General features: G+C 40.1%; 1 long non-coding RNA gene across 4 annotated transcripts in view; it reads right to left on the reverse strand.

Moving 5' to 3' along the window:
• The window catches only part of LOC143665238 (uncharacterized), a 44,582-nt gene that overhangs the window by 14,783 nt on the left and 5,166 nt on the right, over positions 1 to 24,633 (reverse strand). For all 4 annotated transcript variants that reach the window (XR_013166796.1, XR_013166794.1, XR_013166795.1 and 1 more), the window contains exon 2: positions 1,250 to 1,349. This is a non-coding gene — a long non-coding RNA (uncharacterized LOC143665238). The remainder of the gene's footprint in view (positions 1 to 1,249; positions 1,350 to 24,633) is intronic.

Below are 24,633 nucleotides of genomic sequence, written 5' to 3' on the forward strand. Positions count from 1 at the left end.
GACTGCTTCTTTTTCCCATAGGGGAAGTGTCTCAAAGCAGCCTGCCATGTCAGTGGGGCAGGGGTGCTAGTCTCCACAGTTTGGGAGACTTTATGGTTCAGTGCCATGATCTTGGCCCTTTCACTTGTTCTAGACTGATGTATGATGTGTGGCTGGTCATAGTAGTCCCCAGATAGTTGTTCCAGACAGTTCCTGGCTATTTACTAGCTTTCCTAGAGGACTAAATAAATTCTACACCAAACTATGCTGTTGTCTTGCCTCTATGTGCTTTTGGAGTAGTCACTGAAAGTCTGTCCTTAAGAACTATTTAACTCTTCATGCAGGTCCAGACTGTGTTTGCTGTTGAGAAACTTTGCTAAGACTGTAACCGAACAGATAGAAGAACCATTTTTGTGTGTGTTTTTTTTTTATTTTGGCGCCAGAAACTCCAATTTCAACTTCAATATATATATTATATATATATATATATATATATATAATATATATATATATAATAAAAGATTCCATTGGTCAAATGCAACTTTAGGAAGCTCAAAGTTCTTGCTGTAATGTCTTACCCTCTTTTGACTCATCTTCCCTTCACGTGGTCTGAACAGGGGGCCTCTTATAGGTTAATATTTACGCTATTTCAAGCCCAGTGTAAAAAAATGTGTCATTTTTTGATAGCCCCATACCTGGTTCTAGGATTCTTGTTTATGAGACACGCCTAGTCACCTATGCTCACCCCTAAGAAGCTACTACAGGCAGGAAGACTCTCAGATAGGATGAACTTACTTAACTGGGAACATAGCTGCTCAAATCAGGGAAGGGTGCTTTCCAAAAAGAAAGTCAGCTACTTGAAGAATGACAGTGGATGTAGGACAGGAGAAAACATCAGTATCCAATGGACTATTGTGGATTACTTGGCAGAAGACTCATCTAGCTGCAAATAAGCCAGACCTAGAGAGTCATTAAGTGTAGTTCCCCCAATTTTCCCTCCCCACAGGATCGCTAGCAACAGCCTCTGTGGGGCAGGAAAAAAGTGTTAGGGTAACAATACATATCTTACTTGTGCAGCTACTTTGTGCCAGTACTATGCTAAGCATTTTACATTATATAATAAATTTCTTCAACTAATGCTATGTGTTAGGGACTATTCTAATATTCATGTTAGAAGAAAGGAAGACAAAAGACCAGTGATGATACAGCCGAGCAATGGCCTTATTTTTCCCTAGGGCACCATCGCTGCCTCTAGTGTTTCTGTATCTACCTGTGCGTTGTCTGTATCCTTCACTAGAACGTAAACTCCACGAAGGAAAGGGCCGTATCTCTCTTGTTCACCACTGAGATCCTGGTGCCCAGAATGTTGCCTGTAAAACAAGAGATTAATAAACGCTCCTTAAAGACTTGGCCAAATAAGGACTTTCGAATACTTTCTCAGAAAAGAAGTGAAAACCAATGTGTTAGACGTAACTTTTATGTCTCATTCCACCAGATTCCAGCCATTCTTGAGCTTTCATTTTCTCTTTGATATCTACGCCAATTCTACCCACCAACCTACGTTTCTCACTAACCCCAGTGCAGGCTCCCTGCTCAAGCCAAGCCATTGGCTTACTTGGTGTCTGACATGGATATCTGTGTCTTTGCCTTTTCACCATTCTGCCTGCCTAGACACTTTCGCCTCCTTCTCTTATCCTTACTTATCTGCATGTGCCCCAATAAAGAAGCACACGATGATGAATCCTTTAATATTGAGATTAGATCCCAATTTCTTGATAAAATACCAGCTATCAAAGGTAGACCATCTTTGAAAAGCCCAAGTAAACTTTCTTTATGCTGGTAATGTCAAAACATTGACGAGATCCTGGCCAATCTTTGTAGAATTTTGGGTGCAGGGTGGGGTGGGCAAACACTTGTTATCAGACATTTAAAAAGCTGAAATGCAAAAGAAAGTTAGATTTTCATGTGAGTTCAAATTGCAGAACTCAAATCAGGTTGGAAGCTATTGGGAGGCAAATTTTAGTTCATCTACAAAATAATTTTCAAATAATCACAACTTTTCCAAATGGAATAGGCTGGTAAGAGAGCGTGTTTACCATCACTGGAGACAGTTCAGCATGGGACAGAGGAGATTCAAGAATCCATCGAGGGAGTGAACTAAATAACCATGTATTCTTAATCAATAGGTGTCTCCTCACTGCGCTGGGCCATTTTCAACGGGGGAGACTTTGGATAGCGCTGAGATGTGTTAGATTATGTATATATGTGACGTTAACTTTAATATTTAAATTGAAAAGAAGAGTTGAGAATAAGTGCCAAAGTGAGGGAGAGTGAGAGAGGAAGAGTAAAACTATAAATGAGCAAGAATGAGAGAGAGGAAGGGCACAGGGATGGCGAGATGGAGGTGGTGGTTGCGGGTACAGAAACACAATTATGTTGGCATTCAGCTTTTGTCCTTCATTCATAGAAGATGTACATTCCTTGTATCCACTTTAGCACCATTGTCACAGCTATTGTGGGAAAATGCAATTTCCTCTAAATATGGGAAATAAAGCCTAATTTCTACACTTTTTTCTTTTGTAATCAGTAACACCTGGAAGAGAGACATGATTTGTGACGTGAGCAATATGGTGCCCGTGTCAGCTTGGCAGGCCAGATTGTAGTTTGTGTATATTGTGCAATATTTAATACTTAGCTCCAGAGCATTTTATAATCATTAACTGATGTTCATGGCAACACTGACAGGTGAGAGGTGCCATTCCCAATTTAAAGATGAGACAATGGAAGTGATTTAAGACTCGAAGAGTGAGTTTCAGGGCTACAAACAGAAGTTTAAATGCCTTGGCAGTCAGTTTTATGCTGGAGCTCTTTAGTGAACATTTTTCAACCAGTGATTCCCAAAGTGGCATTGGTCCACAGATGTGCTCTCTGCCAGCCTGGGCATGCCTGGCATCACGTGTGAGCTGCTGACAGCGTCCTGGTAGCAGCAGCACTCCCAGATTTCTTTGAAGGTCCTCAATCCTGCCATCATCCACTCTGTCCTAATGTTGGTTACTCATTCATAAAGTTACACCTGTGCTCTCTGGCCTCTGATGCATTTTCTTGGAATTATACTGTCTCTAAGCCTGAATATGCTGGTGGGTGTAGAGCTCTGTGCGTTCGCGTGTGCGTTGTGTATTACACTGTTCCATCCTGCTTCACCTCTGCATGTGCTTCATTGCTTACCACTTGCAAAGAAAGACTGAACTTTTCTCATTGTATCGTTCTCCTAGCAACCTTTGGAATACTAATAAGAGAAAATTAGTTTTTCTGGGAACAATATTGCTGTGCATCCTGACATATTTGGCAAGACATTTTCTAGTCATAATGGGAAGTTTTGATAAAGTGAATTATCTTTTGTGCAGAGTTGTTTTCCTTTGTATTTCTCAGTGCCTACCATTCTCCCAGTTTTCCATTAAATTATTATTTTCTCCGTATTACTTTGCAAGTTGTAATTGCTTTGTTATCAGAGGAAGGTGGATTCATTTTATCCTTTCATCACTGAGCATCTTGGTGAATGAATTGTAGCACTTCTCATTACCATATCTTTGTTCTGCTCAGTTCTTAAAGATAATTGCCCTTGTCATTTCTTGTAATATAAGCTATGGAAATCTTCTGGTTAAAGAAGGGAGAGATTAATAAGTCAGAATATATTTTCAAAATGAGTTGAAAAGGAAATTTCATGTTTCATTTCAAAGCATTAATTAAATGACAAGGAGCACATGAAATGAAATAAACAAAGGATGGACAAATGACATTGACGCAGCCAGTCCGGGAGAGAAGCACATGAGACAGCTATTCAAGCGAGACAGCATTATCTGGGTGGGAACTAGTCACTCACTCTATCGCCTCTAAATTTATAAATTCTTTTTTCTTTTTCACATGGGGGGAGGTCCTCATTTTTTTCCTTCTTTAAATGCCACGCTTCCTTCTGCTTTTGCACTCCATGTTGAGAAAACACACACTTGTATTTTTACATTCACATTGGTTATACGGAACTGAACAGGTACCAAAACGAGTAAAAGACAAGAGCTCCACACTGGCCTCTTCTGGCAAGTGCGGGTACTGCATGCCACACTGGGCACATCAAATGTGGTCTGCAGGAATGTTCTGGAGAGTTGGAAGTTGTGTTGCCCGCGTGATGGAGTTACTCTGTAGAGAGGATAAAGAAGTCCAGGAGCAGAGAAAGTGTGTTTCGTGCCCTAGATCATTACAAGGTGAGTTCCCAAGGAAGCAGAGGCCTCCTTTTTTCCTCTTTGGTTTAAATTTCTGCCTTCGTGAACTCTTGCCATATACTGCTCTAATCTTCCAGGACCCTGCTTTGGAGAAAAGGGGAAAAATCAGCCTCTGCCACCTCCACCATTTTGGCCAAGGTGAGAACAATTTATAGCCTCCCAATTCACCCAAAAAAAAAGTTGTAGTTTTCAAAAAAAAGCATGCTCCCAGAAATCCAACAAAGCGACTTAAAAGTCACAAGAGCAAGAGTAATTTTCTCACCTCTACTCCATTTCTATCAGAAACTGCGTCCTGGTTTTCTCCCCAGGTGTGAGTAAGTAGATAATTTCTTTCTTAGTCAGAAAGACATTTTCATATTCATCCGTACAAATTCTTCTGGACCTCAGGTGGTCCCTCTCACCTGGAAGTAAAAGCTCTTTTCCATTAAAAAATGTATTTATCTATACTGTTCTGAATAGATATACAGATATGGTTAATAACACTCTCTCTTCCAACTCTTATATCTAGCATGGAGCCTATCAAGTATCAATGTCCCAATAAATGTCTGTTAAATATGTGAATTAAAGGTATGCTTTCTGTTCTCAAGGTATTTGGAGTCAGATGGAAGAGCTTATAGCCAGGGATATGAGCCCCTGCAATTCCTATCCTCATACTTGACCTTTTCCCTTAAACTTGCCTCAAGCTTATTAACTAGATGTTTCAGGCTTGTTTGACTTTTTGTTGATGCTCAGCTGTCCTAGCTAACATCTGGCGCTAGTTCTCCATTGGGAGAACTAGTCAAGTCAATGCCAACTTTCTCTGTAGCCTGATTGTAATAAATTACTTCCTTGCAGTAACCAGAGGCAGACTCACACCCCTTCCCCCATCATGCTTGGTTACATGTTTCTACTTCTCGTTTGAGGAATCCCTTCAGTTCTCTGCTTATCTACAAAGCAGAGGTGTCCTGAGCCCAATAGTTGAGAAAGATGTTGCCTTGCACTCTCCTTGAGCTCTTTTCTTGACCAAATTCTCTCCAATTTTTTAGGTCCACAGGGGAAGAATGATCCCAAATCATATTCCTATAGTCTCATATCTTTAGAACTAGTTTTTTCTACCAATGAAAGAAAGTGGATATACGCTCAAAGTTAATGTTTGAAATTAGAATTTGGATTTTCTTTTTCCTAGCCTAGTGTTAATTCTATGATACTTTTTTGAAGACTGTGTTAGTTAGATTCAGTTGTCAACTTGGCCAGGTGAGCATACCTAGTTTTGTTGCTGCGGACACAAGCCAATGGTATGTGAATCTCATCTGTTGCTAATTACATCTGCAGTCGGCTAGGAGGCGTGTCTGCTGCAATGAGTGATGTTTGACTTAATTGGCTGGTGCTTAAATGAGAGAATGCAATGTAGCACAGCCTAAGCAGCTCGGCATTCCTCATCTCAGCACTTGCAGCTCAGCCCAGGCCTTTGGAGATGCAGAAAGAAGTCACCCCGGGGAAAGTTGTCGGAACCCAGGGGCCTGGAGAGAAGACCAGCAGAGATCATCCTGTGCCTTCCACATAAGAAAGAACCTCAGTGGAAAGTTAGCTGCCTTTCCTTTGAAGAACCAACAAAATAAATCCCCTTTTATTAAAAGCCAATCCATCTCTGGTGTGATGCATTCCGGCAGCTAGCAAACTAGAACAAAGACTTTCAGGAATCTTGGATAGAATCAGTGTTTTCGTTTGCTAAAGCTGCAGGAATGCAATCAACAGAAATGAATTCTCTTTCACTTTTTTTTTTCACATGGGCAGGCACCAGGGATCAAACCTGTGTCCTCTGGCATGGCAGGCGAGCGTTCTTGCCTGCTGAGCCACCATGGCCCTGGATTCTCTTTTACAAAGGGAATTTATTAGTTTACAAATTGTAATTCTTTTTTTTTTTTTTTTTTTTGCATGTGCAGGCACCGAGAATCAAACCTGGGTCTCTGGCATGGCATGCAAGAACTCTACCTGCTAAGCCACCGTGGCCCACCCCAAATTACAATCCTAAGGCTGTGAAAATGTCCAAATTAAGACATCAAGAAGAGGAGACATTCACTCAAGAAAGGCTGGTTGAGTCTGAGGATTCTCTGTCACATGGGAAGGCACATGGTGACATCTGTGGTCCTTTTCTCCCAGCTTCTGGTTTCCATGGGTCTCTCAGCTTCTGGTGTCTTCTGAGGCATTTCCTTCTCTATCTCCAAATGTCTCTTGCTTAGTTTCAGCTCTCTTCTCTCTGTGTCGGCTCTCAGCAATCTGTTTCCTGTCTTTTTATTCTGTTTATAGACGACTCCAGTAAAAGGATTAGGACCCACCTTGAATTGAGTGGGTCACATTTCCATGGACACAACCTAATCAAAAGGTCCACCCAACAACAGGTCTGATCCCACCGGCTTAGATTAGAAGGACATGGATTTTCTGGGGTACATAGCAGTTTCAAACCAGTATGTTCATTCAGTGATACTTCCTGTGGCATTTGCTGATGAATCATTATGACACTTAATTGTATTTTCTCAATCAAGCCTCTCTCCTTCCCTTGATGGTAAAAACTTTGTAAGGGTTGGCTACCTGTATTGTTATTTCATTCTTGACCACTTTCTCTACACTTTTAAAGTTTGACTTTTGTGTCTATCACTTTATTCAGACTGTAATTTCCTTGAAATTGCTCTCTAGAAACAGATGTCTATGTTAAAACCCAATGACTTTACTCAATGTTGTATTTCTGGCACTTTCTGTAGAACTAAAGCCCAATTGCTCCATTTCCTCTTCTCTTTGCATCAGAGAGTGGCTCTCTCTAGATGACCCAATCTGCTTTTAAACGTCGTAGTTCTTTAAAAAAAATGACCCATCCTCCTTTTAAACATGGTAATTCTTTTAAAAAAACTTTGATAGAAGTAGAAAAAATGGTATAATGAGTATATAGTGCTGTTTCATGACTTTGGATTTGGCCATGTAACTGCTCTGTCTGGTAGAAGGAGGCAGAAGTGACATGGTACCAGATTCAAGTTTAAGCTTTAAGAGGCCTTGAATGTTTTCACTTGCTTTCTTCAAGCAAGTGCTGCTGCCATCACCAAGGAAAGGACATACTGATGCTACCCTGCTGGTCCCAGGAGGAGAATGACTACTATTTTCAGATGTGTTGAGTGATTTATCTCTGCAGGTATTTTTCTTGCTGACCTGATGTTGCACATCAATAAATAAAATATGATCTACAAACCTTATAACGTGGGATTCTCTGGAATTAACATCGTTAAAATCGTTCAAGGAATCTATTAAAAGTGCAGATATTTTGGCCTCTCCAGAGATTCTGAGTTGGAAACTATGTGGTGGGAACCAGCAATATGCATTTTAAAAGAAATAGCCAGTTATTTGGATACAGAGGTGGTTTTTGGACTATTTTTTGTGAAATGCTTGTTTCTGTGCTTTTCTCTATAATAAGCCGTGGTAAGTATATATGGATATGAGATTTATTGATCATCCCCCTGTGCTAGTTTGAGAGGATTTATGTACCCCCAAAAGCCTTGTTTCAATCCTAATCCCATTTTGTGAAGAGCCATTTCTTCTGATCCCTATTCAGTGCTGTATGTTGGAAAATTTAATTAGGTTATCTCCATGGAGATGTGACTCAGCTAAGTATGAGTATTAAACTTGAGTAGGTGGAGAAGTCTCCACCTATTCCAGGTGGGTCTTTATTAGTTGACTGGAATCCTATAAAAGAAGAAGTATTTTGGAGAAAACTTCAGAATGCCGCAGAACCACAAAGCAGAGAGTCCACCAACTAGCGACTTTTGGAGATGAAGGAAAATGCCTCCCAGGGAGCTGGAGCTTTTTCCTAGGAAAAGAAGCCTTCATTTATAGTAATGGACTTTCCTGCTCTCTAGAAATAGATGTCTATGTTAAGCCAAATTGTGCTATATAGTTTTTAAATGTTGGAGACTTTAAAGATAAGCACTCATCTTTAAGTGCAATTATTATTTTAATGCTCAAATTAAAAGTCCCAATTTTTGAAAGAAGCAGGCCTCATTTGCATGTTGATTAAAAGTATATATGAAGATCGGGGTGGAAATTGAGCAAATAAGCTTTATATAAGTTTTTGCATATGGATCATATATGTTTTTTTCCTGGTTAGTTTGGAAATAATTTTGCCTTAGGTAGGTTTTGAAGTGCTTGGAGAGATAACTGGTCATTTATAAAGATCTCCTTAGTGAATTTCAAATAGCCTCCCTAAGCTGTGTTTGTCTGCATGCCAGTTATACCAGGTGTGTATCTGGTGAGTATGCTTGCCCTTTATAAACCTTCAAAACCTGCTTTTCCCAAACCTGCTTCGTATTGTTGTACAACAATCCGTTTTTGCTAGAATTAAATTCTTTTTACATGTGCCAGGGGTTATCATTGTCAATCTCTCTCAATCGTGGCTATCCTGTGATTTGTAAGATTCGAGCCCCCCCCTTGTACTTGGGCATTGGAATTATGATCACGTAGTATCTGAGAAGAACTGACTTGGTCAATCCTAAGGATTTCTGGGTGACGTTGGAGAATTTATTTTGTTGTTGTAATTTGGGGGGGTCATATGCCGCCACGCTTTTCCTTGTCACTTGTGATTTTCCATCTTTTTTGGTCATATCATTAGTACTATCTAAAATGTTATTTAGGACCATATTTCTTTCACAGCCATCAACAAATATAATTAGGATTCTGTGGAAGCTGATTTGATTTTTGAATCCTGCTGAAATCACTTTTTACCCACACTGTGAGTTCATTTTTAAAAAGATTCTTAGGAGAGTGTTCAGGTCGCACCCATGAGCCCCGAGTTGCTTAATAAATGTGGTTCGGTAATGATTAAGGTGACATTTTTCAGCAAGCGTTCTGTGTCCTTGCGAGTGCTAATCTTCATATTTATGCAATGTCGCTTATTCGAAGCACTAAGCATCCTTTATGAGCCACCTCCTAAATTGAGGTGTCAGTGTCGACTGCTATTGAGAGATTACCATGTTTGTCCCTTGACATTATTTCCGAAATGTAGCAAAAGAATGTGGAATGGACGCTACTTGGGGGAGTCTCATTTTGATGGAGAAATAAAGAGGTCAACTCTATTAGCTCTGTTACTAGAGATAGCTGGCTTTATTATTGTTTTATTTTATTAATATGTATGATGGGAAAGGAAGGGGACAGGAAGAGGAATGGAATTAGTGTGCATTACCAGGTCTTATGTGAAAAGCATTTGAGCCTCAAGAATTATGTATATCAATAATTGATGGTTTATTGTCTGGTATCAGATTATTAACATGAGAATTAGGCTTTTGCAAAATAATATGTGCTATGTTTATATTAACCGGAAAAGGCTTTAATGCCCATGATCCTGCAGGTCAAGGTTGCAAACTGCAATCTGTGGGCCATATACTGCACACAGCCTGTTTTTGCAAATACGTTTTTTTGGAACATACCCAGCCATCCATGGAAGTCTATAGCAGCTTTCATGCTAAACTGGCAAACTTGAGTATGACTTGTAAATAATATGACTACTATTTGACCTTTTACAGTAAAGTTTGCTGACCCCTATTTTAGTTGAATCAAGTGACTTAGTGGTGTAGCTGTGTTGAGGTATTCGCCCATTTTGATCATTATATTTGGGAAATCAGATTAAAAAAAGGAGTTTTACCATTTATTCTGGAATTTGTGTCTTTTAACACGCAATTTATTTCTAGAATAAATTATTTTTTATCCAAGGACTTATGATTTGAGTCTATGAAGAAGTAGCCATTTGACTATGTTGTGTGCCAGTATTTTCCACAGAGAGAAACTAGAATTCTGCATGTGTACAAGAGAAAGGGAAAGCAGGGGGGCACAGATACAAGATGTTTCTCTTGACTGCGCTGTTATACTTTCTTTGGAGTTATTGACAATGATGGTTTTATCCCTCAGTTGGTTTCTCGCTAGGTTAAAATCTGCTTTCCATATGTGGCTGATTTCTTGATCTCAGTCAGCATTTGGGAAAATGGAGACAGCTGGGATTTACTTAATATCTTTTTGGTGAGATTTCTTTTAGTTATTTGTTTTTTTTCCAAGTAATACTTGAGCAAGGTAAGGAACCGGAAATTGAAAAGAGCTTTATGAAGAGACGTGAAACTCTCCTACTCGGGTCCTCCATTCCGAGGCTCATTTCCACCAGTATCTATTTCATATTTAACAACATTTCTCGTAGTGCTCTAAATAAAATTCGTGAGCTACTCTTTCTAGATTTAATGGCTTTGGACAATTTCTCTGCACCCCCTGACTGTGAAAGAGGAGGCTTTGGGTCACTCACCTCCCCATTTATTACCTTCTCCTAAACTTTGGTACCTACATTAACATTTTTAGTTCTACTTTTGGTTTTTTTCATAACTTTAGATAGTGTATTGATAATTCATTTCTTGTTCCCTTTTCTTTAGTCAATTGACTTGATTTTGCTCTGTATAAGATGAAAGCATTACTGCTAATACGCTTTCTTCTCTTTCTGTTTTTCTCTTCCCACCCTACTTCGATTTAATTTTTGCTTTTACATTGCCAAGGCTGATAACATTTACATTTTGTTCTGTAATTACAACCGTTATTTCTGTGCTTTATCCATATGTTTGTTGCCTTTAAGCCTAAAAAAATCAATTTTTATATTGTTATGAGTAAATAATTATTTTTTACTGGCGAGACATGTAATGTTATATGGCTGTTTCTTTTCTTCTGGATTCTATTACATGTCCCCAGGCCACTCGTCAGAGTGAAATAGAATCCTCTTTTTTGTATCTCCCTGTTTCATTTTATAGATTTCTGTTAATCAGATGCTGACTGACCTGGATTGAAGCTGTATGTCTCTTATCTTTTTGCTCATATTTTCTGTTTCTTTGGCCTTTCTGTTACATATTCTGAAAGATTTCTCAACTTTATTTTCTATTCTTTTATTGTATTTTTAGAACTTGGCAATTGGCCCTCCTGCTCTTTTATTTGCTCTTTCTGGAGGACTCCAGGATTTAAACTCCTTCCTGTTTTAGCCCTCTTGCTTGATCCTGGTTTGAGTGATACAGCTCCCTTTGCTTTTGTGTATAATGTGTACTATCCTATTCCCTTCTCACTCATCCAGGAATTTGCAAAAATATCTGGTTCATTGATGTCCCATATGTTCATAGTAATTTTATGAGTGTACTTCTTCATGCCCTTTTTAACTGCCATTTTAATGCCATTCAAAGGAGAGGAAGCAAAGGCATATGCAGAGTCTCCCATCTTGAACTTTATTACTTTAAACTCATACTGATTTTTCTTCCTTTCAGAAGCCTAGCTGAAAATAAATAAGCAATGCACTTGCCCAGTATATTTTAATTGCCTTTTGTTCTTTTGAGCAAGCCAACCATTTTCCCCCAAGAATTTGGTTATATCTCAGATTCTTATAAATGCAAAAAAATGCACATTTTCATTTTCACGTTCTGTAATTTCTATCTTGATTCAAGCCAATTTTATTTCCAATTTGTCTACATATGTATATATTCTCCAGATACAAAATTTTAAAGCTGAAGATCCCATGTCTTGTCTTAACATAGCATTTTTATTTACATTTATTTCTTACTGTAAATTAGCCAGAGATTGTAAAAGACTTCAGCTATATAGTTTCTTGTGAACACAACAGCTCAAACTTTGTATAATTTAAGTTCATTTTTCTTTCTCTTTTTCTCCTCACTGTGATTTGCTTTTCTAATGAATGTCCGTTTTGACCATTTTTGTACTTACATATAATTTAGCAATTCTCTCCAGAGAAACTTTTAGCACAAAATCTTCTTTCTCCCAACTTTCATTTTGAAGCATTTAGATTTTTTTTTGTTTGCATGGTGTTTTAGTTTGCTAAGTGCTGCCAGAATGTAATATACCAGAAATGAAACAGCTTTTAAAAAGGGGATTTATTAAGTTACAAGGTTGCAGTTCTAAGGCCTTAAAAATGTCCACACTAAGGCACCCAGAGAAAGATACCTTGACTCAAGAAAGACCGATGTCTGTCACATGGGAAGGCATGTGGTTGGCATCTGCCGGTCCTTGTTCTCTGTTCTGTTGCTTCCAGCTTCTGATGCTAGTGCTTTCCTCTCTAAGCATCTGTGGGCCTTCACTTAGCTCCTCTGGGTCACAACAGTGAGTTCTGGCTTGCTTAGCATCCTATGAGAAGGCACACGACATCTGCTGAGCTCTGCATCTCCAAGCATACATATCTAGGCATCTGCTCTCTTTGTCAGCACTCCAAGTATCTCCATATGTCTGCCTCTTAGTCACCTTTGAAGCAACTGTGTTTTCTTCAAAATGTCTCTCCCCTTTTAAAGGACTCCAGTAAACTACCAGTTGACAAAGATCCACCTTGAATGGGTGGAGTTCAAATCTCCATCGAATCAAAAGGTCATACCCACAGTTGAATGGGTCAGTCTCCATGGAAACAATCTAATCAAACTTTCCACCTGCAGTATTGAATCAGGATTAAAGGACATGGCTTTTCTGGGGCACACAACACTCTCAAACCAGCGCATGTGGCTATAGAATACCTTCAAATTTTTTTCTCATTGGAAGTCTTCCCAAGCTTTTTGTGAGATGATACCTACAGATCTTTTGAGCATGTTCCTACTTTGCTATACCCTCTATTGCTCAGGTACGCACCTAGCTAGTACTGTTTATTTATTGAATGGGCTGAACTGGTTCAATGAGGAAAGGCTGCCCTTAACACATTGTCTTGGAGCCATTTTTTCTGAGATTTTTTCCCTGACTCTATCTTAGAAGATGCTATAGCTTTTCGAGTCATTCCAGCTGTAAAAATAGTCTAATTATAAAGCAGTTTTTAAAAATCCAATCTAGTTTAATTTCAAATCTCAGTTTCCATCTAATTAAAAACTTCTGAGGCTGTGTCTATAGCTAAAGGACCCAGAAGGAAAAGGGGGTTTGGTCTCTTCTTTTTTTTGCATACCTTGCTCCCCACTCCTGTCCCATTTACTCTGCTTCTGGCTCTCCAGGATCAAGATTGTGGGAAGATGGATTGAGAGAAGAGCACAAAGACTGATGCTACTGATGCTGCTGTAATCTGGTCATTGAAACCCACTGAGATGACATCTGTTCAGATAGTGGCTTCTCCCACATCATGCAGGCTCTCCGGTTCCCTGACATGGGTGATGCGTTTGCTTATCCTTGAAACTTCCTAATATATTTCTGGCCCCCACAGCATGTGGGTCAGAATAGGAGACACCTAAAGATGTCAAACCACTCCAGTACAGGTTTCAGGGTCACCAACAAAAGCATGACTCACACAGGCTCTGATAAAAAGGTGTTTTACTCTTGTAGAGAAGAGGCAGAGCAGGTTCAGGTTCACTAGTGGGCATTGGTTCCCCACAGCCAGTAGGTCTCAATCTGGGGCCCACCCAGGGAGATGTTCTAGGTGTGGCATCCCTTGCTTTTGTCTGTGTGCAGGGGTGGAGGAACCCTGTTTTCTCCCCTCTGGGGACTGATATACCACCAGCATGTGAGCTGGATATCCTAAGACATGCCCACCAGAATCAAACTGTCTTCAGTGAATGCTTACACATGCTCAGAATGAGGGGAAGGAATGTACCCACAGTTCCTTCATCTATAAGAGATTGTGTTTCACCCAACCAGGAGGTCACACTTGGTCCTGAGCATGGGAAATATTTGTGTGTTCCAAGGAAAGGACGTCCTGCCCCCTGCCACAATATCCATAGATTCTTCCTGCTAGGGAACCCTTTCCTAGAAGTTAGCTTTCTTAGGTGGGATCCTTCAAAGCATTTCATACCTTATGACCCTTCAAGGTGTCCACTTGACCACAGAAGACATCAAACATATTTTCTCTGAAGTCTGAGCAACTGCTCTTCTACCTCCTTGCCTTGTCATTCTTGTCTTGTCATTGTCGTTTGGCTCAGGCCGCCTCTTATGTTCATGCCTCTGCAAAGGTGAAGCAGACACTAGCTTTTGCTAACTGATTTATACCATCATTGGATTTGTGTTAATTTCTCCCAAGAACATTCTTGCACTCCACTTCAGTAGTTGCATAAGGCTGATCTCGGATATACTCAGCAGAGAGCCATCTGCTAATGAAAAGCCAACCTACTGCCTGCAGAAAACCACACTATCTCTGGCTTATTCTCTTGATGACCTTCTTTACTTGGCTTGGAGGTGGAGCACCTCCAGAAGGCAGAGTGGCAGCATTGGTGAGCAACAGCAACCCTCTTTACTCCTATATATTTCTTTTAGATAGACTCATTCACAAATCTCTAGCCTTCTCTTAAGTGACTGGAAGTTAGAGATGAACACTGATGGACTCTTTGTGTCACCTTTAATATGTCTTGCAAGCATTCTCTATCATCTTACCTTAGAAAGAGCTGTTCCTTGTCACCTATTATCCTCAGATATGATGCTTCAGCTGAAATTCCAAGATGGGGAGAAACGCCCCATTTAACATTTTGCTATACCTCTTTAGTGCTTGTTCTAGTTTTCTAGTTGCTGGAATACAATATACCAGAAACAGAATGGCTTTTAAAAAGGGGAATTTAATAAGTTTGCTAGTTTACAGTTTTGAGGCTGTGAAATTGTCCAAATTAAAACTATAGAAGTGTCCAATTCAAGGCAACCAGGGAAAGACTCCTTGGTTCAAGAAGGCCAGTGACATTCAGCATTTCTCTCTCATCTGGAAGGGCACACTGGTGAACATGGAGGCATCTGCTAGCTTTCTGTCTAGGCCCCTTCCTTCATGAAGTTCCCTGGGAGGTGCTTTCCTCCTTCAGCTCCAAAGATCTCTGGCTAGTGGATCTGTTCTGAAGCTTTCTCCAAAATGCTTCCTCTTTTAAAGGATTCCAGTAAACGATTCAAGACCTACATACAATGGGTGGAGACACATCTCCATCTAATCAAATTTAATGCCCACAATTGATTGAGTCGCATCTCCATAACCTAATCAACCTATTGTGCTGAATAGGGATTAGAAGAAACAGTTGCTCCCACAGATTGATTAAGATTAAAACATGGCTTTTCTAGGGTATATAAATCCTTTCAAACCAGCACAGTGCTTAATGGTTGTTTTCACTAACGCTTGTTCTTCTTGCCAATGAGATGGTAGAAGTACTGAATTGAAGAAAAGGGGAAAAAGTAGCCTTCCTTCTATAGCAATTCAAACTCAAAGTGAGCTAATGCATTGGGGTCCAGAGAAAATAAATATTTGCCAATTTCCTTGGCATTATTCTCTTTTGATCTAGCTTTTTTAGTTGAACGATCTGCTTGTGTGTGTTTCTGTGCTGCACTCACACAGACTTCCTCAGCACACAGACGAGTGCAGAGTGTGTAACTGGCACTCTGAAAACTGGCTCACTGTAAAAGGGAGACTGATATGAAATGACCATTTGAATAACTCTTCCTAAAGATGCAAATTGATGATGAAGTAGTGGGAAGGACAGGGTTGCACTGAATGCGAGTACTGTGAAGAGAAAGAACATGTTTCTGCTCTTCCAGGAAGGAAATCAAAGGCCGTGTGCTCTCACTACCTCTCAGGTAGCTCCCCAAATATTTGCAACTTAGAATAATTCTGAAGTTGGGTGAAAGGTCGAGACAATCCTGAAAGAAGAAGTTTAAAAAACTGACAAGGAGCGGGGGTCAGAAAATTGCTTTTACCTGCCGATTAGGATATTTTGGAGAATCATTTCACATGATACCAAAGGCACAAATCTTTCTGTATTCCACATTTACGAAGGCCCCAAATCATGCTCTGTACGTAGCAAACTTTGTGGTTTAGGGCTATGTGCATTCTTTTGATGCAGAATTGACAAGATTGGCAGCTTCTTTGAGTGGATGTGTGGCAGAATGTTATTTTCCATGATAACATGTTTTTATACACCAGTATGGGATTGGCTTTGCAGTATGTTCAAGCAGAAGTGCATATTGACTCAGGAAATAAGCTGTTATCTAAATTCAACTGTTTGAAACAGGTACAAACCCAACAGAGAAAATTGCATTCCATTCAGGATATTGGTACATTCAGTTTGTTCCACTTTAAAAAGTCTTGGTGTGGAAAAAAAAAAAAAACAAGGTCTAACAACCTTATGGGAGAAAAAATCAGAGCAAGAAAAAGCACTGGGGAAGGGAGGCTGGGACAACGTCTGATAGCCGTGCTTAGGGGAGGGCAGGGAATGCTGACTGTTTTGCCATTGCCACCCCTGACCTCCACAGTAGGGAAAGTACAGCAGCATAGCAGTCTGCTGTTTGTGTAAATAAAAAAGCGTCAATTGAGGAGAGACGTGTATTCAGCATGCTCTTCAAACATCTGCTCTAGTAAAACACTTGAAAATAATCATGCATGAACGGGAGAAAAACAGCTGTGCATGAATCAATAGACTCCACCATACGTGAGATTGGAATATATGTGCAATAAAATCTTTGGAAATGGGCCCTCAGGTATTCGGATCAGTGGACAGACTATTGATTATGTGTAATTTTACTGTGAGCTGTTGTTATTTAGCTGCATGGAATATAGTGTGACTGCAGTCCTCGGGAAAGCTTCAACTCATGGACATGTTACTTAAAGCCTTTTACATCAAGTACATCCATAGTAATACTAAGGCAAAAATCACCCTCAAGGGAAGCTTTTGAGGCACCAAGCGGTGGCATAGCTGTGACTTCATGGAGTTACGGCAGCGAAGCTGTTAACAGGCGTCCCCTCACCCCTGCTTTTTACTACATCGTTTCTTGGTTTGATCCTCTTCTTTATCCCTTTCTTTTGTCACATTCCTCCAATATAATCAGATTTTCTCATTTGTAGGTGCAGGATGGTTACTTGGGCTCCAAAGCACAGCCCATAAAGATCTTAAATTACCTTTCTTTTCTCATCCCGTCCAAGGAAAGCTGTTGGAGTGAAACAAAAGGAAACTTTCTTTTCCCAAGCAGTAGAAAATGTGATACAGAGGAAAAATAAACACCACTGATTCTTTCCTCACCGTATGGTTAAATAATTTTGTTTAAAAATTTCAAAATTTTGACTATTAAAATTTTAAAAAATTATGAGTTGGGCAGTGTGATGGTGGCTCAGTGGCAGAGTTCTTGCCTGCTGTGCTGGAGACCCGGGTTTGATTCCTGGTGCCTGCCCATGTAAAAAAAGAAAAAAAAAATGTGGGCCAGCTCTCATCCTCCAGATGCTTGTGATTACTGTAAAGTATGTGTGCCTTTTAGGTTTTCCCTCTTCATGTCCAGTGGTGAAATGTACTGATTTCTAGGGTTCTCTTGCAAGGTGCAAAGTGCTGTAGTACAGCATTCCATCTAGATGCTATTTTTCTTGTGTTGAAAGAGCATTCCAAAATTTATCATCCTTTACCGGATTCAATCAGGCAGCCACTCAGAGCTGCTCAAGGGACAGTTGTGCTTTCCACCACGGACATGTGGAAAAGCAGTCAGACACTGAATTATGAGGCTGGCTTTCTTTGTCTTCATCTGTGTAAAGCACCCACAGAGCCCCAGTGAAATACCAGTGCTGTACGTAAAAACCCCTGGAAAACCTCATTCATCATGAAGTTGGTGGGGAAACCCAAGCATATAGCTGAAGGGCCGTTTGCACAAAAGGCAAGAACAGACGATGTTTTGATGTTTTCAAGGATCCTGCTGAGAACATGATTTTGCCGCCCCCATAACCCACACGCCCCATGTCCACCTTCCAGACTTTAAACATTTGGACCCCTAGACTTCAATCAAAAGCAGAGAGAGAAGGAACTCCTCCTAGAGCTTGCAGCTGTTAAAATAATAGCATGTCCCGGCCTTGGTTATCCAGTCTGCGAGCCTCACGTATAGCATTAAGAGCAGTTTGTGCTCTGCTGTGTATCAAGGACTCTGCCACCAGCAAGGCCAGCGGGGATCCTCTAAGACGAGGTGGAAGAGGCCAGAGCCGCCGGACCGTGTGGGAGAGGGAGGAGGCTCGGTTAGCGCTGACCCCCAGTGAGGCTGAACCTCTGTGGGTTACTGTCAGCCGTTTAAACGTTAGCTTTGACTGTCTTCTGGGGCTCGGCAGAATCTGGCTTGTGTTCACATCTCTCCATTTGGTGCTTGTGCTTGGGGGATGTAAAGAAATGTTAATATCTGCTGAAGTCAAACACAAGTAGTGCTGTAATTTGGTTTCAGAAAGATATAATGCTCTATAAAAGCCAGAGATGCAGATAACTTGAAGTGATTTTAAAGTGTGTTAGAAGTGAACCGTCAGTTTAGCTTGGTTTGGGGAGTGAAAGGGAAGTCAGAGAAAACTGGAATTTTAAAGAGGGAAAAAAAACTAGTTTCAGGAGAGCCTGGAGATAAGGTATGTGGCAGTCCACAGCTCTCTGACTTGGGTTTGGAAATTACTTGATACTGGATGTGAATGTGTGTGTGTGTGTGTGTGTGTGTGTGTGTGTGTGTGTGTGTGTGTATCCCATGGTGGGGGGATGCACTTTCATGAAGTCCATGTTTCTGCACATTAGTGGACTTGATTTCAACCTGGAAATCAAAACCAGAAGGGCTACTTGTCAAAGAATGATTAGTATGAAAGATTTATCATGGCTATATCATGCTGGAGAATAAGGAATCACAAATTCAAGATATGGCGAGCTTAGGGCAGAAATGCTCAGGTGAGTGGAGCCCTTCTAGAGGAGAGAGGTAATGAATTAGTGCCACACATTTTGCAGAATGTATTGGAGGAAAGCAAATCTCTGGGAATCTTGTTGGAACACTAATATCTTGATGAGAGTTTAACCAGCATTGGATATAGAGAGGGGAAGGTTTCTGTTTTTCTTTCAAAACCAATGACCCTGGCATATGAGGGTGACATGAAGATGAGGTTAGCACGGAACAAAAAAGCATGTGGCACATAGATGAATGTCTGCAGCATTTGGACAATTCAAGGAGGAAAGGATTTCAAACTGATCCAAAAGAGAGACTAAACTATAAACTGCTGTTAAGCATGAAGGAATCAGAAGTTGGTCCTTGAACATGGTAACATGTACTTTTAGTTTAAGTTAATTTTGTAATAAGTAGACAGTTCACATTCCATAGTGTGAGTAAAGTAGTTCTCAATTCATCTTTCTATTTTCTTCACATGGTCCAGGTTAAAGAACATTTTAACTATTATAAATACATAGCTGTGAATTGGCTTCAGTTAAAATTCTTGGGTCTAGCACTGCAAAACCAGCTGAACAGCACACTTGAAAGAACATAGTTTAATCAGACTTATTTCCGCAGGGTGTTATATCATATACTGGTCATATCCTCACTTGCTAAGTCTTTGAACTCTTTCTTTCAGGTTAATTCTACCATTTCCTGAGTTCCTTGCCATAGTCAGTTATCTCAGTACTAATAATCAAACACCATCCTTATGTGATTTTTCTTAAAAATAAGAAAAATTTTCAGCTCAGTCCCCTCTGGTAGAGAGGGGACAGAGCTGAAAATTAGGATCTCAGCTCTGCTCCTGATTGACCTGATGCAGTTCCTTTAATCCTTCTGGGTATTGGTTTCGTCAGCTGGAGAATAATAGGATTGAATAAGATTAGTGTTCCATTTTATCTATCTGGAACATTATAGGAATCTGAGAGGAAGCACACATACACATACCACCCCATTAGTCTGGCTGGAAAAAGAATATAATAAAAGCATATTGGGTAGGTCACAGAATGAATGAGAGGGTATCAAAACCAGGCTGTGACCTGTACAGCCAGAAAGAAAGTGCTTAAGATTTGCCATAGAACCCTCCTGGGAAGCAAACTGCTAGAGAAAACTGCTGCTGCCAGCTCTGAGTTGGACCTGCAGTTTGTCCACTTTTTCTGCACCCTAGGAGCATGATTTTCCTCCTGTACCTCTTCCATGAGTGGGGGTTCCCCCCAGTTCTTGGGTCTTGCAGACTACCTTGCAATGTAAATCTGGGACAGGAGCATGTGTTTTCTGCAGCCTGAGGAGCACAGCATGCCTTTGCCCCACCTGTAAGAGAAGCTCAAGCATGGGTTTTGGGCATTTTCAGCATCTTTCTGAGATGTAGCCCTGCCTCCCACAAGCCTATTTTGGGAGAAATTCCCCAAAGGTAATCAAGCCTTCTGGAAAAATGTCCTCTGTATCATCTCTATCCAAATATGAATAGTCTATTCTATCATGTAGAATTGCTTTATTGTAACGCTCACATTCCTTCCCAGACTAGACTAGAGCTTTCAAGCAGTCTACGTGTCTTCTTGTTAAAATTGTTTTCCCTTTATCAGGTAATTTAATCTGTTTCTCTGGGCTTACTTCCAGTTTCTACCCAAGCATTTTCTTTTTTCTCTCTCTCTTCCATCCTCTTTCTCTCCCTCCCTCCCTTTTTTCCCCTCTTCTATCCTCCTCACCTTTTGCAGTAGACTGAACCATGTACCCCAATTTAGACATGCTTTTAATCCACATTCCCGTGGGTGTGAACCTATTGTAAAGTGGATATCTTGAAGATGTTAAATTTTGGTGTTGCCCAACCCTAGGAGGTTGGGTCCTGTTCTAGTTTGCTAGCTGCTGGATGCGATATACCAGAAACGGAACGGCTTTTAACAAGGGGAATTTAGTTGCTAGTTTACAGTTCTAAGGCCAAGAAAATGTCCCAATTAAAACAAGTCTATAGAAATGTCCAATCTAAGGCATCCATCCACGGAAAGATAACTTGGTTCAAGAAGGCCGACGACATTCAGCATTTCTCTCTCAGCTGGAAGTGCAGATGGCGAACATGGCAGCGTCTGCTGGCTTTCTCTCCTGGCTTCCGGTTTCATGAAGCTCCCTGGGAGGCGTTTTCCTTCTTCATCTCCAAAGGTCTCTGGCTGGTGGACTCTCTGCTTCATGGTGCTGCAGCATTCTCAGCTCTCTCTGAATCTCCCTCTCCAAAATGTTTCCTCTTTTATAGGACTCCAGAAACTAATCAAGACCCACCCAAATGGGTGGAGACATGTCATCCCTTAATCCAGTTTAACAACCACTCTTGACTAAATCACATTATCCAGGGAGATGATCTGATTACAGTTTCAAACATACAGTATTGAATAGGGATTATTCTACCTTTATGAAATAGGATTTATATTAAAACATGGCTTTTCTTAGGAGGCATACTTCTTTTCAAACCAGCACAGGTCTTAATCTGGATTACAGGGGGTTTTATAAAGAGAAAGGAAACAGAAGTCAGAGTGACAAAAAGCTGCAGGGAACTAGGAATTCATTAGGAACCTGGAAAAGAAAGGAAAGGACATGCCCTGTAATGTGAGGCAGGTTTGCAAACCAAATAATCTGAAGGATTGTACCAGGACCCTGCCGAACCAGGAGGAAGCAAACCAACTGGTCTCCAAAGCCGTGAGCCAATAAATCCCATTGTTTAAGCCAGTTTATTGTATTGTACTTGTCATACCTGCCTGTCAAGCTCATATACCATTCATGAGCATAAACAAGAGAAAATCATTCTCTTTAACAAGTTACCAATTCATTTGTAGCATTTAAACCTAGATCTTTTTAAAAAGAAGTTATTTATATATTATCTGCATAGAAATGAACTATTCAGGCATCTGTAGGGATTTAGGAATATTTTATTGACTGTTTTATTACAAGGGCAGCTTGGAGAAGATTTGGAGGTGGGAATGGAGTGAGTGATTAGACAAGCGCATATTAAGAAAATATTGCCTCGATGTACAGTGGGTAGGGTTGAACACTTGTATGACAGAGGGACCAGGAGGTATGTTTGGGTATCTCCTTGAGGGGAAGCTCTTTGAAAAAGAGAATGAAGTTTTGGTACCGTTTCATAAGATTGAGAGAATGTTTCTGCATTTTCTAACCATTAGTTGGGAAGACAATAATTCAGAGTGATGTTGAGTTCCTTACTGCATGGAATTTTTGGACCTTGTTGTTGCTCTTTGGGTGAAAAATTCCAGTGCTCACATGCAAAATGTGGCTATCTAGCTCAAATTGGAAAATGCTATGAAGGCACAATAAAACAAAGCGCAAGCCACCCGGCTCTATGACTGAAGAACTGCGATATGTGGAAATGACTGCTAATAGCATATTGTCAGTGATATAATGTTGCTGCCCTTTAGATGTCAGAACTGGACCCTTTCTGAATTTATTATAATGCTCACAGGGGGAAAATGCATGTTCATTACTAGTGCTTAGAGCATCTGGTAAGGTAACCTCTAATTTTGCTTAAATGGAAATCGACAAAGCAGGTACATGCTATCCTGGTTCTTGTGAATTAGTCCCCGGGGATGGCTCTTCTGAGGCAGTGTTGCTGAATTACATGCCATCCTCAGAACAAGGCTTGAACATCAAATGACATTCAATAGTTCAATCTGTGTAAATAAATCTAAGCCATATGAAACTGACATAAATTGCTTCATTCAGGGAACTGAGTGATTGCTGAGGACTGCTATAGTCTGAGCAGTGCTTTGTGTATTGACTTTATAGATCTAACCTGCTTTCTATACAAGGAGGAAAAAATTAGTGGTCATCAGAGGTCCAGATTACATTTTGAACAGATAGTGCTACCTGGCTGGATTACAGACCTTAGAAGGCTAAAACAGGAAAGGATTCCTTGATTCAAACCAATAGTCATATAGCAGCAAGGGCTTGTGTTTTAGCATTGGCATGGAGCAAAGTCATTTATAGAGAATATTTCATATGTAGAACAGTTAGTCTCTGTGGGGCCAGTTGTTTATTTCCTCTATCAGCCAAGGAATCAGTGAGACTCTAGAAAAATAAGCTGTTATTTTATTTTTTATCATACTTCCTGTATCAATTGTGTTTTCTGTATGGAACTGAGGGAATAACCTTCAGTGTTAAAGCATTTCAAATTGCCGACAGCCTTCCAGCTGTGTTCAGAAGGTGACTTGTGATATAATTTAGATGGAAGTGCGTTCAGTACAGGCTTGCCAACCTTTGTAGAGCCTCAGGTACTTGTGAAACTCTGAATTTGCCTTTGTTTATGCTCTGGAGGGCTATCCTAGTTGCTAAAGCCAAATGTTGTCAAGTGGATTGGGAGGAGATGAAGTGGAAAGAAGGAAGGAATGAGAAGTTTTGTATAACAAGATAATGAAGGGAAAAATGAGGAAAAAGTCAGTGGTCGTGGCTAAGTGGAGACACTGAGGGCTCAGAGGAAAGTCACAGGTCAATCTCACCTGCAGGACACACAGGGACATGCTGACCTTTAAGTAGAGGGGATGGGAAGCTTGCCAGTAGGTTCCTGATAGCTTTTTGAGCAGTGGAAGTTTCAGATCCTGACTTGATCTATTCTGTTGCTTCTGCCATGACTTGTACCACCATTACCAATTCTTATTTGTGGAACAGTTAGTCTTGCCAGGTATCATACCCAAGCATATTTGTATATTATCTTATTTATCAGTTCCAAACATTTCTTCAAAATGTGGTAGAATGTTAAGAGTTGCATGGCCTATTGGTCAGGACACCCACCTCCTGCTTCAGTCTGTCAGCTGTCAACCAGGGCAAACTTATAGAACTTCATAACTGTAAAATTAAATCTCAAGTCTCCAGTCATAAAATTGTTGTTCGAAATAAATGAAATAATTTCAGTACTTAGCCCTATATCAGGGAAATAACAGACTCTCATGTCAAGTTTCTCTCTTCTCTTATTTAGTGCCAATTTCTTTATTTATGAATATTAAATTAAAAAATTCCTTCCAGCTCTAATATTTTATTAATATAATATTATAGTAGAATTTCTGCCTTATCCTTCATTATATAATTTTGCACTTCTTCAATGCAGAAGTTGCATTTGACTTGTAGTTATAGCTTTGTCTTTATTTATAAAAGTGCTTAATGTAATACCTTGCACATAAGTGGGTACTCAAAATATTTATTGAAGTAATGGTGTAATATACCAACACACAGACATTCTCATCAGAAATAAAACCTTTTTGGATTGTTGGATTGTAAAACATTTTAATGAAGCAAAGTATCATGGACAGCTAAACATTATGAATGGAATATTTTGAAGCTACAGTTTCAGGGGTCAAAAGTGCACTCATAGAAAAGACAACATTATTGGTGTGTTTTCAAGTCTGAAAGTAGTTTCTTTTCCAGAACATATAGGATCAGTTTTGTTTTTCACAGAAAACATCAAGAGGATCTCAGTGCGTGCCCATGTGCAATACCTGCTCTGAAAGAATTCAACAAGCCCAGAGAAAATAAATGTTCAAGTCCTGCATCACCTTTGCAGGAGGGACTGAAACAAGAAAGCTCTTTATTTTCTCCCTAAATAATGAAATAATGCTTTCAAATAAGCCTTAGCAGAAGTTTTCCCTTATTGTCTTTCATATCTAGGCTTGGGTATACATGCCAGTTTTCCAAACGGGAAGGTAAATCTACTGAGTGGACA

The sequence above is a fragment of the Tamandua tetradactyla genome, chromosome 21, assembly GCF_023851605.1.
Source record: "Tamandua tetradactyla isolate mTamTet1 chromosome 21, mTamTet1.pri, whole genome shotgun sequence".
In the NCBI taxonomy this organism is placed as follows: domain Eukaryota; kingdom Metazoa; phylum Chordata; class Mammalia; order Pilosa; family Myrmecophagidae; genus Tamandua; species Tamandua tetradactyla.